The sequence below is a fragment of the Misgurnus anguillicaudatus genome, chromosome 8, assembly GCF_027580225.2.
Source record: "Misgurnus anguillicaudatus chromosome 8, ASM2758022v2, whole genome shotgun sequence".
Classification (NCBI taxonomy): domain Eukaryota; kingdom Metazoa; phylum Chordata; class Actinopteri; order Cypriniformes; family Cobitidae; genus Misgurnus; species Misgurnus anguillicaudatus.
The window spans coordinates 6,298,659-6,316,893 of NC_073344.2; positions in this window are offsets into that span (position 1 = coordinate 6,298,659).

The window sequence follows — 18,235 nt, forward strand, 5'->3', positions numbered from 1 at the left end:
CAGTGCCTCGGTTCTTAAACCATGATAAAAACATTTCCCTGAGACTAATTGTAGTGAAATTACATTTTCAGGGTATTTCTTCAGTTATTATTGCTAAGGGAGGACCGAATGTAGGACCAAATAACTGATCCCAGCAAGCAATTTCTTTGTTACAAAGACCTCTAATAACTGCCCAAACATTTATGCTAAACCAAGACAAATTAAAAAGTTTAATAAATGTTTAACCATAGCAAAATAAATGAATGAATAAATAAATGAAACCAAACATTGTAATCACTGTTGACTCTGTTTACATGGTGTAATATTATAAATTTCGCAACTTAATTTGGCAAAACCGACATTTAACCAAATTCAAGTTTATTTTGGATAAAAGTGGGTAACTCACAATGGGTCTAGAGTTAGCCTAGATGGCGAAATGATTGTTGATGATGGTTATAGCTTGCTGGAATGTCTCCATTACACGACTTCTATTATTTTGATATGCAGGCTACTCATGCATATAAGTATACTTTTCAGAAATGCACTTGACCAGAACATCAATATGCATCTAATAAAACTTCAAATAAACTTAAAACCTTGAACCATCTGTTTCTTTCTTTTTTAAGTCATATGCTATGGGGCTTGGTTTTGCTACAGGAATGCAGAAAACCAGTGTGAGCTCTGTCTTAACTTGCATCTCTGCCCTTCAGAGGAGTTAAACATGTCAACATACGAGAGGTCCACAGGGACTTATTCGATGGTGCCTTTTGTGTAGATGTCACTACAGGGATAAAAAACTTGCTTCCTCAAGCTTAAAACAACAGAACTACCTTTAAGTGTAGACGGATTGCAGACTGCCATTTTTCAATGTTTTATGGTTCTTGTATTAAACTTAGCAAGTTATAATAGAGAACAAAGTGTGTATGTGCAGTTTCTATAGTGAATGAATGCTGATTGGCCCACCTGTATATTTTTAACATGTGGGGCTAATCTCATCTCATACAAACTAAATATTATATCCTGAGGTATCATAAGACTGTACTTGTTAATGGCCTGTATTTGAACTATATGGATAAATAAAACCAAACTATTGTGCATGTCAAGTTTTGAGTGGCACTTCTGCCACGTTGGGTAAATATTGGACAGAACACACTGCTGGGTTAAAATTGACCCAATGCTGAGTTGTTTTAACCCAACTGGGTTAGGCTATTTTAACGCATGGTTGCATAACAACCCAACATTGGTTTATTTGTAACCCAGCATGTGTTCTGTCCAATATTTACCCATTATGGGTTAAAAATAACCCAGCCAATTTTAGAGTGCAGGGTAACCTGCAGTGGGGTGCAGTACCTATGTAAGTTACCTATTAAGTGTTTTGACTTCACCTAGTGGTGAGAGCAATAATGGGTTTCCAAAGTTCAAGTTTTTGTGAACCCCCTCCAAATCCCAAACTCTCAAAACATTTTCTGCTTTGTTGACAGGGTTAAAAAGGTTTAGTTGACTACTAAGAGTCAACTTGCTGACCAGAGCATTTTTAACCAATTTTCCTGCTTAAGTGAAATACCTTTGTAATGTGACAACTAAAGCAATATATCCACCCAACAAGCAACATCTGAGACCTTGAGACCTTTACCCAGTACATGCAATAAACAATAAAAGAAAGACAGACAGAAAGAAAGAACACAATTTAGGATGCACATCTGTCAATAACATCATCCGATTCAATTTCAATAAAACATTGAATGTGTCTCTATAAATGCATGACATCAAAACAGTATTAATAATTCATAGACCACATGCTGTCCACAGCTGTGCTACTCAAAGTGTTTAATAAATCCTAAAAGGTTTAACAATTAATTCAGTTATGTAAAATATAATGTAAAATGTGCAGATGGACCTTGTGATACAACATGTACACAAGTAGGTACATAGCAGAATGTTTTTATATTAGAACTGTGGTTCGTAGCAAATAAATATTCAATGACATACGGATCAATAAAATGTAATGGATTGTGGCAATGTGCAAAAGTCCATGAACAGTTTAGAAAACAGCCTACTGTGTAGTCAGGAACATGCAGTATGTTATTACAGACATGAGTAACTACAATGCACTTTATGTACGTGTAAATTACAATGCAGTCTGCATTTTTAGTGCAGTGTTTATAAAACTTTATCATAATAGTTTTTTTTTCATTAAAGGAACGACTTTGAACAAACTAAAGATATTTGCTGCCATCTAGTGGGAACTTTTACAAACTGCATTCGCAAAAATGTAGATAATGTGATTGTGCTTCATACACATCCAGTTGGTTTATACAAAATTATGTTACAGTAATTCTCAAACATAGATTACATTAATAAAAAAATAGTAGCAAACATAACGAAAGGGTCAAATGTTTCTTGTATGAACCGCTCACCGCCAATTCCAATGAAATTGCTCCCAATTTATTTATTTTATATAAACTTACATTAAGATTATTTCCTTAGTCAGTTTTACATATCTGAATTGCTACAAAGTTCATAAAGAAAATATAAAGGAAAAAACTAAACTGTCAAATGTGTACGTGCGTTCTTAGAATAAAACATTTCTGCGCATCCCTTTTATGACCACTAGAGGGACTAAAGAAAGCCTCTGTTTATTCTAACAGCTAGTATAACAGCAAAATGTTGTTCTTTAGTAAATGAAAAATATATCAGATTGATCAAATAAGTCAACAAAACTCTAAAACTCTTCAAGTAAACCCAGATAATGACACAATAAAGAATTTGCTTTCTAATGCATAACAGTAATTGATGATTTTTTTTTTGTAGGTATTTTCCCGATAGTTGCTGCTATAATTGTGAAACATGACATCAGATAGGCAATCTATTTAGGACTAAATGTGTAAAGACTGAATTATATAAATTGAACTTGATTGTGATTAGTCTATATATTTTATAAACAATGATTTAATGTATGACAAAACAATAACTTACAAAAGGTCAAGACCACTAGCAGCACCAACATTTACAATTACACACGGTTCCGAAGCAGCTTTACTAGAAATAAATAAGAAAATATACCAATTATGTTAAAGTATTAAACTGCATATTTAGAATCTATAATTTTTATGTCTTTGCCTCATGACAGTAGTGACTTTTATTAAATCATAATATATTACTGTTTTTTGTAAGAATTAATAGTAGCCTACTAATCAGGAATTTGGCAGAAACTGTGATGAATTGTACACATTTGAAAGGAACTAAAGATTCATATTGTCTAAAAACAGCAATAATGTGTAAACGCTGCTGTTGTCATTTTCATTAAATACAAATAATACATTTCTGACAAGCGTGGAAGCTACAAAGACGCCGTAAAGCAAAGCGCAGGCCAGAACAAAGCGACAACTACACGGTTATTAATAGCACATATTGCCATTACAACAGCAGGACTCTGATCCACCATGACACGGTAAGTGAAAGTATTATGGGTCTCGATCATGTGAAATGGCGGCAGGAGGAGGAAACATGATACAGTACTGCGCCACTGCACCGAACCAATGAGTGACACAGAAAACACGGAGCGGAATCACACACAGAGCGGAATGGTGCACACGCGCTACGCGACAAAACCCGACCGCTTTCATTAAAATCAACGACGCTGTCTACAACGCAAACATATTGCGAGTCAATTAGGTCGTGCTGAACTTTAGTCTTGTGAAACTATGCAGTGAGAAAGCGCGCCAGTCTCTCCTGCAGTACACACACACAGAGCTTTTAGTGTCGTCGCGTCGCTTGCAGCGTGCATGCCATGGGGGCAAATCGTGTAGGCTATGCCATGAGTTTGTGGTTACAGTCTGTATTTAAGCAGCATACCCAGGGTGCAAGTCTACACAGCGCTACTAATAGAAACAAGGCAAGCTAAAATTAATGATAACAAATTATTAATAAAATAACTACATACTTTTGACAAGATAATAGTTCACACTAATGAAAGCATTCATCAATCATATGCAATCATTTGCAGAACTACACCCAATTTCAACTGTGTTATAATATTATCTTAAATTCCTTCCATAGTCCATTACTGAATAGATGGTTACTACGAAACCAAATCACTATTTTTAGTCTCTCTACTCTTCCTCGTAGCCTATACTGAAACATGCGTCTGGTGTCTTATCAACTCTAACCCAATTGCTGGAAGAGTATGAGTCTTGATCCTGTCCACTGTTTTTCATTCCTGTTCAGCTCTGATTATGCTGGTCCTCAAAATAAATACTTATTCTCAAGTTAATTTCACCAGCGGGGCCTTGACTGTTCCCAGTTGTCCCTCCCATCCAGTCTCGACTAGTGCCTGACCATACATGGTCTTGGTTGAGAAAAACGGCATGCTAGGAGAGCTGTAGGAAGAAGTGAACTGCCACCCAAACAAAAGGGAGGGACCTGAAACACAGACTTTGCAACATTGGCCATGTAGCTCCTCCACCACAAAAATGTACAGTGTAATTGTGTAGAGCTAAAAACGGCCCAAAACTGACTGAGGAACTAACTGGCTGGGAAACAGAAACTTCAACTATACTGTACTTCTCACTCGGGCCTCCCAACTTGTAAAGACTTGAATTTATTTTCATTGTAAAAGCCACAAATAGGTGTTTCTGGGTGTGGATGTGAAATACTTCTTCGGATACAGATGCCGGTGACTCATTTACTACAAGGCTGATGAACAAATCACCGTGTTTATCTCTGTGAAAGCACAGATTTTGGGTAACCTGAAATTGTGCTTAATGTGGTCATGCTTTTAAGATTAAATATTAAACAGTGTTACCAAATCAACCTGACTGCATGTTCCAACTAAAGTAAGTTTTTATGGGCCAGATCAAGGCAGAAATAGTGCCTTGAGGAAAGAATGCAGTTTCACTTTTTACTGTGTACTTCAAAGAGATGCACCCGGTGTTAAAGCCACGACATTTGCATGATTTAACATGCAGTCGGACAACTTTGTGAAAGTAACTGGAGGAAACTGTATTGGAGTAGCTTTGTTTACTTATCTAAAGGCATTTTAGCTGACTTTGACTTCCTTACTCATAGGAATTTTATGACTCAATCATTAAATGCATGCCGGTTGCATCCCACAGACATAAAAGTACTTATTGGACAAACTATTTTTTTTAGTACTTCCTGTTATTGCTACTTAATACTTAGCACTCTAAAAACATATACATATATATACATATACAGTGAGGAAAATAAGTATTTGAACACCCTGCTATTTTGCAAGTTCTCCCACTTAGAAATCATGGAGGGTTCTGAAATCGTAGGTGCATGTCCACTGTGAGAAACATAATCAGAAAAAAATCCAGAAATCACAATATAGGATTTTTTAAACTATTTGTATGATACAGCTGCAAATAAGCACCTGAACTGTCTATCAGCTAGAATTCTGACCTCTAAGACCTGTTAGTCTGCCTTTAAAATGTCCACCTCCACTCCCTTTATTATCCTAAATTAGATGAACCTGTTTGAGGTCGTTAGCTGCATAAAGACACCTGTCCACCCCATACAATCAGTAAGAATCCAACTACTAACATGGCTAAAACCAAAGAGCTGTCCAAAGACACAATTGTACACCTCCACAAGGCTGGAAAGGGCTAAACGGAAATTGCCAAGCAGCTTGGTAAAAAAAGGTCCACTGTTGGAGCAATCATTAGAAAATGAAAGAAGCTAAACATGACTGTCAATCTCCCTCGGACTGGGGCTCCATGCAAGATCCCACTTCGTGTGGTCTCAGTGATCATAAGAAAGGTGAGAAATCGGCCAGAACTACACAGAAAGAGCTGGTCAATGACCTGAAAAGAGCTGGGACCACCGTTTCCAAGGTTACTGTTGGTAATACACTAAGACGTCATGGTTTGAAATCATGCATGGCACGGAAGGTTCCCCTGCTTAAACCAGCACATGTCCAGGCCCGTCTTAAGTTTGCCATGACCATTTGGATGATCCAGAGCAGTCATGGAAGAAAGTCATGCGGTCAGGTGAGACCAAAATAGAACTTTTTAAGATGTCACATCAATTTTTGGTGTCCACAGAGTACATATGTGAAGTTTTAGCTCAAAATAGCATATAAATAATTTATTATAGCATGCTAAAATTGCCACTTTGTAGGTGTGAGCAAAAATGTCCTGTTTTGGGTGTGTCCTTTAAAATGCAAATGAGCTGATCACTGCACTAATTGGCAGTGTCGTGGTTGGATAGTGCAGATTAAGGGGCAGTATTATGCCCTTCCGACATTACAGGGGGAGCCAAATTTCAATTACCTATTATTTCACATGCTTGCAGTGAATGATTTACCAAAACTAAGTTACTGGGTTGATCTTTTATACATTTTCTAGGTTGATACAAGCACTGGAGACCCAATTATAGCACTTAAACATGGAAAAAGTCAGATTTTTATGATATGTCCCCTTTAATCTATCTTTGTCTTACTCTCATAGACCTATAGTGTCATAGTAGAGGAACATAATTTCTGTTTCACATTCATATAACCCACAAGGATAAAACAGGAAATTACATGTCTGTAAAATCCCAAGTTTCACTTCATATTTACATCAAATTTTACAATGAGTGATATCTAGATGTTTACTAAATGCACAACAAGCTATTTACTGTGTATAAAAAGTATTTCCTGAGGTTCAGGAAACTGATACAGTACACTATAGGGACAGGACAGGAGTTTGTTACATTGTCGATTTTGTATATTATGTATAGACAAAAAGAGGAATTCTGTTTTAGGTGATGGATTTGACATCATCATTCAGAATTAGAGAAGCTGTCATAGAGTTATAATGAATCTGTCTCATGTTATATCACACAACTAATGCCAAACAATGACGGTTTGTTCCTTACTCTATTTTTGACTACCAAAAAAATCAAATACAGTGAATATTACATGGAAAAATGGTCAGCGGGTTGTGTAGCTTCATTGTAAAAAAATCTATAGAAATGACAGCATTACTGGCAGCTGTTTGCCAGTAACTTACTGTAGATTTAAATGTATGTATTTACTAGGAAAAGTTTGTTCAAAGTTAAATAAACATTAAAGTTTTTATCTTTACAGAATAAAACTAAAATAACAGCCTCATGCAAAGCATTCTGGAACCAAAATCTGAAGGAAGAAAACAGGAAAAGGTTATTGAGGATTTCTGGTTCCCAGAATGCTTTGCATTAGGCTATTATTTTATAGTTTTATTCTGTAAAGACAAAGACGTGTTAATGTTTAATGTTCATTTAACTGTGAACAAACTGTTGCTAGTAAATAATATACATTTAAATCTACAGTAAGTTACTTTTAACAGTTTTAACAATTTTAACAGTGTGTAGTATTTTATATACAAATAGTAGGTTTTATAAGTAAATATCATAACACAAACATAAGCCTGTATATTTTCTTTGCTGTGAAAAATAAATGTAATGGATGACGTTGACCATGCATTTACAAGTGTACCATTTTTGCCACATTAAACCTCCTTGCTTATAAATAATAGAAACTAATGGATGATCAGCCGATAAAATTCATGAACAATAGCATTAAAACTGATATAATGATTCTTATCAATCCACTTTCCTCTCTCTAATTGCACTTTCTAATTCAGACACTCCACCATACATGCACATCCCATCATCTCTTTGAGTAGCATAAAATCAGCGAACACCCCTGAGTCAGAAGACCAACTAATACTGACACACATGTTCTGAGATCAATGCATTTTACGTCTGCCTTCAGTAAAGCAGTGAAAGTAACAACTTTTTGACATAATAACTTTCTCAATATAATAGATCTGACACAATCCAGATGATATTTTGCTACTGTCAGCACAATAAATTTCTTCTCTTTTGTATGTTATGCATGCCTGGATCATTCTGTGTTAAAATATTTATATTAGAGATGAATTGGAAACAATAGGGGTTTAACTGGACATACAGTAAGGCCTTTGATTTCAGCAATATTAAAAACACTATCTTCTCTTTCTGAAAAGGCAATAAGCCTATTTACACTCACCTAAAGGATTATTAGGAACACCATACTAATATTCTATGTGGCATTGATTCAATAAGGTGCTGAAAGCATTCTTTAGAAATGTTGGCCCATATTGATAGGATAGCATCTTGCAGTTGATGGAGATTTGTGGGATGCACATTCAGGGCACGAAGCTCTCGTTCCACCACATCCCAAAGATGCTCTATTGGGTTGAGATCTGGTGCCTGTCGGGGCCATTTTAGTACAGTGAACTCATTGTCATGTTCAAGAAACCAATTTGAAATGATTCGCGCTTTGTGACATGGTGCATTTTCCTGCTGGAAGTAACCATCAGATGATGGGTACATGGTGGTCATAAAGGGATGGACATGGTCAGAAACAATGCTCAGGTAGGCCGTGGCATTTAAACGATGCCTAATTGGCACTAAGGGGCCTAAAGTGTGCAAAGAAAACATCCCCCACACCATTACACCACCACCACCAGGCTCCACAGTGGTAACAAGGCATGATGGATCCATGTTCTCATTTGGTTTACACCAAATTCTAACTCTACCATCTGAATGTCTCAACAGAAATCGAGACTCATCAGACCAGGCAACATTTTTCCAGTCTTCAACTGTCCAATTTTGGTGAGCTTGTGCAAATTGTAGCCTCTTTTTCCTATTTGTAGTGGAGATGAGTGGTACCTGGTGGGGTCTTCTGATGTTGTAGCCCATCCGCCTCAAGGTTGTGCATGTTGTGGCTTCACAAATGCTTTGCTGCATATCTCGGTTGTAACGAGTGGTTATTTCAGTCTAAGTTGCTCTTTTATCAGCTTGAATCAGTCTGTCCATCTTCCTTTGACCTCTAGCATCAACAAGGCATTTTCGCCCACAGGACTGCCGCATACTGGATGTTTTTCCCTTTTCACACCATTCTTTGTAAACCCTAGAAATGGTTGTGCGTGAAAATCCCAGTAACTGAGCAGATATACTCAGAAATACTCAGACCGGCCCATCTGGCACCAACAACCATGCCACGCTCAAAATTGCTTAAATTACCTTTCTTTCCCATTCTGACATTCAGTTTGGAGTTCAGGAGATTGTCTTGACCAGCACCACACCCCTAAATGGATTGAAGCAACTGCGATGTGATTGGTTGATTAGATAATTGCATTAATGAGAAATTGAACAGGTGTTCCTAATAATCCTTTAGGTGAGTGTATATTATCACTATAAAAACACTGTTTTTCTCTTGTGTTCTCAAGTTTCAAATGCATGTAAATATTAGTCATTCATCCCGGCTGTTATTCCCATTGTCAATAGCATTCTTTAAAACGTGTTGTATTGTGGTCATGTTTATTTGTTTATTTATTTATTATTGTTTAATGTGTATATGTGTTACTGCGTGCTGTAATCCAAATTATAATAAAGTGACCTTGACCTTGGTTAAATACCTGTCATACTAGATTTGAACCGGTACCTGTGTTGGTTCATAGTTAATAAAAAGGTTGTGTTTATGGAAAAGCAAAAACTCACTCTGAGTACATTATGATAAATAAAGTAAAAAATATCCGGTAGCACAGGTGTTAGCAATGTAAAAGGTTTCATACCCAGGTAAATGAAAAGTTGTCACTGGGGCGGTACCTTTCAAAAAGTTCTATTTTGTACTTTTAAAATTGGTATCCAGGTACATGCTGGAGCCATAGAGATATATAAATAGGTACATATAAGGGCCTTTTTAAAAAGGCACCGTCCCAGTGAAAAAAAGGTACAGCTTTCGTATACCTTTTTTCTCCGAGTCAAATGCATGAAGGTATAAAAAAATAATCATGAGGTGTCAAACATATTTATGCATGGAAGTGTTAGGTTTGCTTAGAAGGTGTGGTCAGATCTGACTATTAGTCACTAAATAAATCGTTCGAAACTGTGTGCATGGAGACTTTAGTTTCGACTGTTTGGAAGGTTTATTATTTTAAGTGGCGAGGATCAGGTTTTCTACCTCAATAAGAAGTTTTATTTGTGGTTTAGAGAGAAAGAGCCTTCCCAACTTTTAAGGCATTGGTTAGATTAGGGATTGTAGATAGCAGGTGCCCAGTGGGTTGTTGTGGGTCACAAACAGTGTCCTAAATCTCAAATGAACCAAATCTGAACAACACTGTTTTGGATGCACTTGAGGGGTAATGACAGCAGGCAAATGTGGAATGAGTTGCTATAATCTATTCAAAAAATCATTTAAAAGCCAAATGATGGGGGGCCTTGAATGCAGAAGGTGAAAAAATAGATGCTGTAGGGCAAAAAGAGAGCAGAAGTAATAAAAGTGCAAAAATTTAAATGTTATATCCTTAAAATCTAATTTTCACCATAATAATTACATTTATAGAGTTATGATGTTAAATTAGAAAAAAATAAACATCATGAAATAATATGTAAGCTATTATTAAGCCTTAAAAAACCCATTAAAACCACCGAAAAACCACATGCTCCATTCATTACAACAGCAATTCATCAACAGAAGCTACATTAGCTTTATTTTAGGCATACAATTTGCCTGGAGGCACCGTGCACTGCCATCTTTATGAGCGACTGCACTGTGCCAAAAAACGATCAGGTTTCACTTTCACACAATGGATGGTGATAAGCAGGTCCCTATAAACTTGGGGCTTGTAGCGCACTTTTTCCTCCACCGAACAATCCTTCCAATATATCACACAGACCTATCCAACCACACATCACATTACCCCATTAACATTCTTTTGTTCTGACTTAAGACTTTGTTATGGCTACAGATGTCTGTCTGCACTGCCACACTTTCTCAGGCAACAGAAGTTAAGCACATAACGCATGGAAACCCCGCTGGAGAATTCTGTTGAATTTTGCTGGTATGAAAGTGCCACTTTAAGACAAAAACATGCTAGAATGGGGATGTCCGAAATGATATTGAAGCTTAACCTGGACTTTGGTACCAGTGTGTGGATTGTGAGTCACTGACAGCACACATAAACAAATAAAACTGAAAAATTTGTCAGCTTGAGTGAAAGGCCTATGTGAACCCAAAAAACATTATCTCAAAGAGTGCTTCGTCTCTTTATCATTAGGTTCATATTACATTTTTTGACACACTGTATAGTCCTGTTCTATAAAGTACAGTATATTTGTCCATGAACCTAGATTAAGAAGGTAAGATTAAAAAAGAGATAACTAAAAAAAAAAACAGCAGAAAATCTGCAAGTTTGACAGACAGAAGGAGAGCGATGGAGGAGGCGGAGAGAGCGAATGCACACAATGAATAAATATTCATGTTCACCGACAAAAAAGGTTGCAGTGTGCAGAATGTCCAGCTTTTGCAATGTGAGTGGGAGATACCAATGCAGAAAAGAAAGGAGGGGAGGAATGAGAATATTTACAAGCCCAAAGAATGATTTCACTGATAGCTGGAGAACCAGAAACAATGAAGGCCACTCGTAAGTTGAAACAGCCTGTTTGTTCAAAGTGTCACAAAAAGGCAACTCTTGAATTGCTAATGTCTCAATCTCCATTTTTCATTTTTGGTAGATACAAAGAGTTTATAGTGCACTGACATAATTTTGCGTTGCAAGGTTTTAGAGGAAACAGAAGGCTGCAGATTATATCAATGAATCTCTTATTCAAGTGAATCCAGGTTAGAAGCGTAGAATGTATCCTGCTATTGGTTTTGCCTTGAGTAAAATGCATGTGAGAATGCAATGACAATTCTGCTCAAAGGACAAGGTTAGTTAGAACCAAATGAACATGCCTTTCTAAACAGGAGAAAGATTTTGAGGTACATATGCTGCTCTTGTGTTTGTGGCGACTGGCAGATAAGACCTTGCATTTTTCATCACTGAATGACATAACAACATCTAAACCAATGTCTTTACAAGGCTGTCTGGCATTGAGAAATCAAATTTCTGAACAGAGGCAGCAGTCCGTTGAGAGTTTTTTTATTCTGAAAATGAAACTTGACAAACTTGACCTAGTTTGTTCTACACTTCTGTGAGGTTTGCACACATTCTCATAACTTACCAACCCAGGTGTAAAAACTGCTATTTTTTTACTTTAAATTAGTCTTTAGTATATCTGAAGATAAACTAAAGAATATCGTGTTTTCAAAATATGTGTTTGTTGCATCATGTGACCCATGTGCACAACATGTTTAGTCAAAATATGTGCCTGCTGCACACGCGTCAAAACCGTTTATGATAAGAGAGACGCTCACGTTTACAAAATACACGTAAGACACTCCCTTAACAGTAAACTCTGATTACGCATGAGATTATGTGAGTATCTGGCAAACGTGAGCGTCTCTTTTATCATAAACACATCTGCAGCAGGCACTTATTTTGACAAGACACGTGATGCACATAGGTTCACTCGACGCACCGAACACATATTTTGAAATTATGAACCACACACATGACGGGCTACATACATGTTGTGACGAACGTCACATCGAGCGCTCTCGTAAAAAGAAGTCACCGGCCGCCACTGCTTAAAAGTGTAAAGAGAAATGTCAGTGTGTAAAGAGAGAGTGAATGAGCTCTGCTGATAACTGCAGGCAAGTTAGGACCAATGCTAAGAGACACCGGCACCTCCTACAGATAGACAGGCAACATGATTTATGACCACACTGAGGTGTAAGACTCTGAACAGCTCAAACTGAACAAATCCTTATGGAAAACATTCACATACAGTAGACCGACACCAAGCACAACATACTGCAAACTTTCATTTGAGAATTTACATAGAATAGTGAGAAACATCCTCCACCCAACTCACAACAACATGAAATCTTAATAAAGAAACTCAGATTGGTCAATTATTTGTATAAAATATCTAAAAATGGCAATATTGAAGATTTTATGCACAACACTTTACATAACAGTCTAGTTTTCACACCTAGTTCGTTTGAGCCCTCCAAACGCTCTCAGAGCATTTCAGGGTGTATATGTGAACAAACCAAGTGATCTCAGAGCCCCCTTAAAGGACCCAAAAGCGAACCGAACTCAGACCACTTCTGGAGGTGGTCTGAGTACGGTTCGCTTTTGGGTTCTTTTGTGGTTCGATTTCTTTTTGATATGTGAAATCAATGAGGTCCCGGTCCGTATCGCGTGTGGTTTTGACATTGTATCAAAATAAACTGCTGCACAGAAAGCTGGGGTCTGAGTTCTTATGAAGTTGTAATGTGAACAAGAAAGGGTCTGAGATCACTTCAGTTCTGAAGAGGACCAAAAAAAGAACTGGGTCCTCTTTTGAGTCCACTATATTGTGAACACCAAAAGGACTGAGGTCAGATTCGGCTAGCTAGTCCCTTTTCTGGTTCACTTTAAGTGAACTGGGTTTGGTTCTTTTAAAATGAACTATATGTGAAAACACCCTAAGATTTACAGGGAAATGTGACATTGTCTTTGAAATCCAGACTAAAGTCTCATCATCTAATTTTAAGATTAAAGGAACATCAAAGTTTGATTTTACTTTAATGTTTAATCTTTGAAGTGGCAAGGTTATACTTCACATGTCTTTACATAAATTACAAAAAATGACTAACTGGGTTTTTACATGCACGGCCACATATGTAATGGCTTCAAGACAAATGGTAAAAACAACAACAAAAAAATAAAGTTTCTTGCTAAACTGTCAGATGTGGGCTGCTTATGGTCCATGGAGGATTAGCAGTAGCAATCCATTAAAGAGACACTCCACTTTTTTTAAATAGGCTTATTTTCCAGCTCCCCTAGAGTTAAACATTTGATTTTTACAGTTTTGGAATCCAATCAGCTGATTTCCGGAATGATATTACGCAGTGCCCGAAAATAGTCCCCTTGGTAGCTTTCAATAGCAGGAGACTATATCATTGCGCCACCTGAAGCCATGTTACGTCAGCAAAATCCTTGATTATTACGCTAGAATGAGAGTATAGTTCCTAGCCATTTCGGCCTAGAAAAGCGCAACTTTTAATTTTCCGTCAGTCTTAGTACATGATGTAACTACAGAAGAGTGAAGTTTTAAATACCGAAAATATCGAAACTCTTTGGTCATTTTAGAGCGTGATGCTAAAGGTCTAATCAGATTCAATGGATTGTGCTAAGCTAAGCTAAAAGTGGTACCGCCCGCCATACCCGGAGATCGGCTGAATGGATTCCAAAATGGAAAAATCAAATATTTATCTCTAGGGAAGCTAAAAAATGTGACTTTTTTTCAAAAAAAGTGGTGTCCCTTTAAATCATATTTGAACATAAATGTTATTTGCTCATTTTGTTAAATACTAATCATCCAGCAGATTTAGGTGGTCCACAGTTTTTGTTTTACTAATGAAATGGTCCACTACCTAAAAAGTTCAGCGAATGACAGCCTCAGATGAGTGCTGACTTTGAGAGTCAGTTGCTAGATCTGTTAAAGTGGTGGTCCAAACATAATAAATCATCCCTTGGGAACAATAAAGAAGGCCATCGGGGTGAAGGGGGTTGGAAATGAAGGTGAAAATATACTGGCTTTGTAGAGGGTCACCTGAGGCAGACTTTCTCACCCTCACCACAGGAAGACAGACCACATGAAAACAGGAAACGCTCCTGAACTACTATATCAAAGAGCTACTGTGCAGAGATGAACGCGCTTAAAATAGCCTTAAGTCAAAACTTAAGGCAGACGGAGGCCTTTTTGTATAAGGGGTTATTATAGTTTAAATCACATTAAATGTGAAAGGCATTTAATATATGCAAAGAATACATAGTGTATGTGTATTATTTAGCTCCTGATTTAGTTTCTCACTTTGCTACATATTACAGCAAAGTGGAAAATGTAGCCTACAGCTTAGTCATTTTTCCTATTACAGTGGTCAAACAGTGAACTGTTAGTAGCATACACATGCTCATCAAAATTACATTTAGTGTTCATGGAAACAAATCCTCATACAGCAGAAGCCTTGTTTCAAGTTATGTTTTCTTTCCATTAAGAGTTTTTGACCAGTTTGGGGCTACATTATTAAACAGAAGTGCCCAATTTTACAGATGAAGTATGTATAGTACTGTCTTCCACATGACGTACGTCAAACTAGGACACAATTCCCCAATGTCACTTAGCTTTTTAATGGCTTCTGAGAAGGAGAGGAGAAGGTTAATTCATTTCAAATATATTGTTGTGCAGCATTTCTGAAGGCAGGCTGAAAAATGACTGAGACCCATGGGGGCAATGAAAAGACAGTTGACTTAGGGAACTATAAATACAAATAAATTTCAACTGTGTATCAGAGAACAGGGCCTGCTGGTGAGGACACAATAATTGAAGGCGGGAGGAGCGAAGTGAGAGTAAAGGGGGAAGGGTAGAGAGCGTGAAAGAGAGAGAGAGAGGAGAGGGGAATGAAGAAAGGGGATGGGCAGAGCTTGTTCACATTTGTCACTCGTAATGAAGATGGGTGAGGGGCCTTTGCGGTACCCAACCTCTCTGCCATAAGGGACCCTCACACACCTTTAATGAGCCACCAAAGACACCAAACAAGCTTGGGTGGCACCTATGATCGGTTCCAAAGAAACAGAACACACACACACACACACGTCAGAGTCAACAGAGTATGAAGTAATATTGCAATACTTGTTTTGAAATTTACGAGCATCTCATAATTCATTTTTTATGATGCGAGAACAACTATTAGTACAAAAGCACAATCACAGAGAGCACGAGAAACACTAATAAAAAATGCGAATGCTGTTTTGGATCAGATAATCTGCCAAATAAATGTAAATGTATGTAAATATATCATAGGCACATTTAAAATGTTATTCAGAATAAAAACTGTGATGTTTCTTCAATTAGATGTGCAGCAGTGGAGGGGGATTAGTGGTCATATAGCGCCATCTTTAGATTACATATATATATAGTTCTTCATTTTTCATTTGTCCTTGAAATACGTGATTTATTTATTTAAGACAATAAGCTCTTAACATGGTATTTATTTATTTTTTTAATCTTTGTATATCAGTAAAATTAAAGATTTTTTTAAAGAAGAAAGGTTCAGAGGCTACGTATCTGACAATTAAAAAATTACAAATAAAACCTATTCTGCATTATGAGACAGTAAACGATCACAAACGAGTGATCGGAAAAACCTTTTTTTGTATGTATGCATGACGTTACATAAAGAGCATGTAAAAAACAGCACTGAAACAAAGAAATACGTAACGCAGATGAAAATGGGACATTGTAACTCTGCTGCCTGTTGGCTCTAGACATCACACAGAAATAGCTGCTGAGCCAGTAGGTGTGGTGCCATGGCAACTGGAGCTCAGGTTTGATGTCAGCGAGTCACCATAGCAACCCGTCCAGATTGCCTGTCACAGCATGAGGTCAGTGTTGCCATGGAGACACACCAACTTAACGATGGGCTTGCCTTCGTTTTTACCGCGTGGAAGGAAGGGAGGCAGCCAGCCAGCCAGCCAGCCAGCCAGCAGCAAGCAGTAAAACATGTACAACCGCAGCCAGCGAAATCCCCAGTTAACATTTAGTTTACCCAGGCAGGTGTTTCACTGTTCTTGCTCAACGGAGTGTAGGCTACCGCAGGCCTAAAGGCTCAATAAATAAACAAATAATATTTTATTGAAAATGTGCTTTTACGAAACATAACACACCACACAGACCGTCTAATAACAGTAAGTTTAGCAAACCGTAGTTTTTCAATCGTAAACCAAACCAAAAGTGTAAAGGGCTACCTCGCGATTATAATGCGAAATCTAGTAAACGGTTTCATATGTAAACAGATGCTGAATGCCGCTGCGTGTAAAAAAACGTTTTCGTGGTTTAAAAGTGTACGTTCTTTTCATGTTTAGGGCTACCATTTTTACACACAATAACACTTTATGAATAAACGGACCATAACTTACAACTCTTGTAGGCCGTCAATGGCTTTTCTCAGGCGTTTTCTCTCGAAGTATGCACGCCGACCTACTACTACTACTACTCACCTTCGAATTAGCGTGTAGTAGGCCATTCCACCGAATCGGTTCATTTGCATGTTGTAACTCGTCAAATTTAAAGTTCATGTTTTTTTTAAACACTAAATCTAATAACACACATATTTTACGTGTCAAAATGAGTATTGGTCATTCTCAAACTTGTTTATTTTTGAACATGGTTTAAGGAGGAGAGTGATTTGAGACATTTTGGAAACAGGGCTGAGTTTTTAGCATAGATTTAGCAAATAGCTGCGCAAATTCTAGTGATTTACCTTTTTTAAATTTAAAATAAACCGTTAACAATAAATAAATAATATAGTTAACAGGACAGAATATTAAAGGTGCCAAAGAATGCATTGAAATAATATGTTACATTGTTTTTTTGATATTTACATAGATGGTATGTAACTTTATTAAATGCAAAAATTATTTGGATTCTAATTTTTACCCTATTGGGAAGGATCATGAATAATAATGTTGAGCTTTGCTCTGATTGTCTCTGATCTGCGGCTCATGCCAGTATCTCACATTAGTAAACATGTTGGGGTGTACATCTCAACTGTGACATTACAGTGTTATGAGATTGGCCTGTTTTTCAGTAGTCTTTTGCATGCACAAGGTTTACATAAGAATGAGGAAACAAACGCTTTAGAGGCTCACAATATGTCATTTCCATGTACAGAACTCTTATTATATGCCTAGCTAAATACATTTTTTAAATTCTATGGCACCTTTAAGATTGTCATTTACAGTCATAGCGTCAATATAAAATATACAGAAAAGAAAATGAGAAAAGTAACTTTTTTATCTTCACATGGCCTTCAGATCCAGATGATGTAACTTCCACCTGAAAATGTGACTTTGTGAAATATTACTAGCTTTTCAGAGGGGGGAGCACAGAGGGACATGTGCACTAAAATGTGCATTTTATTTAAAATATTATGACCTTTCAATAGTAAAAATATTTAAAGTAAAAATGGGATAAGATGGGATATGGACCCACACAAAAAATATAGAGATAGAGAGCAAGGATGGATAAAAATTCAGTTTTTATTAGTGTTTTTGTGTAGTTTTTATTAATTTCTTAAATTATATAGTTAAAATTTGGTGATAGATTAGCTTGTAGGACACTTTGCTTAATAATAAAAATGTATTTTAGTGCTAGTTTTCTTGCATTTTAAACATATAATGTCTTGGGCACATAAATGGCACCACAAACAGAGCTTTTTAATATAGTCACAGTATGGCGACCCATTAGGAATGGGACACGTGTACTGTCACCCAACTGACACAGACACAAA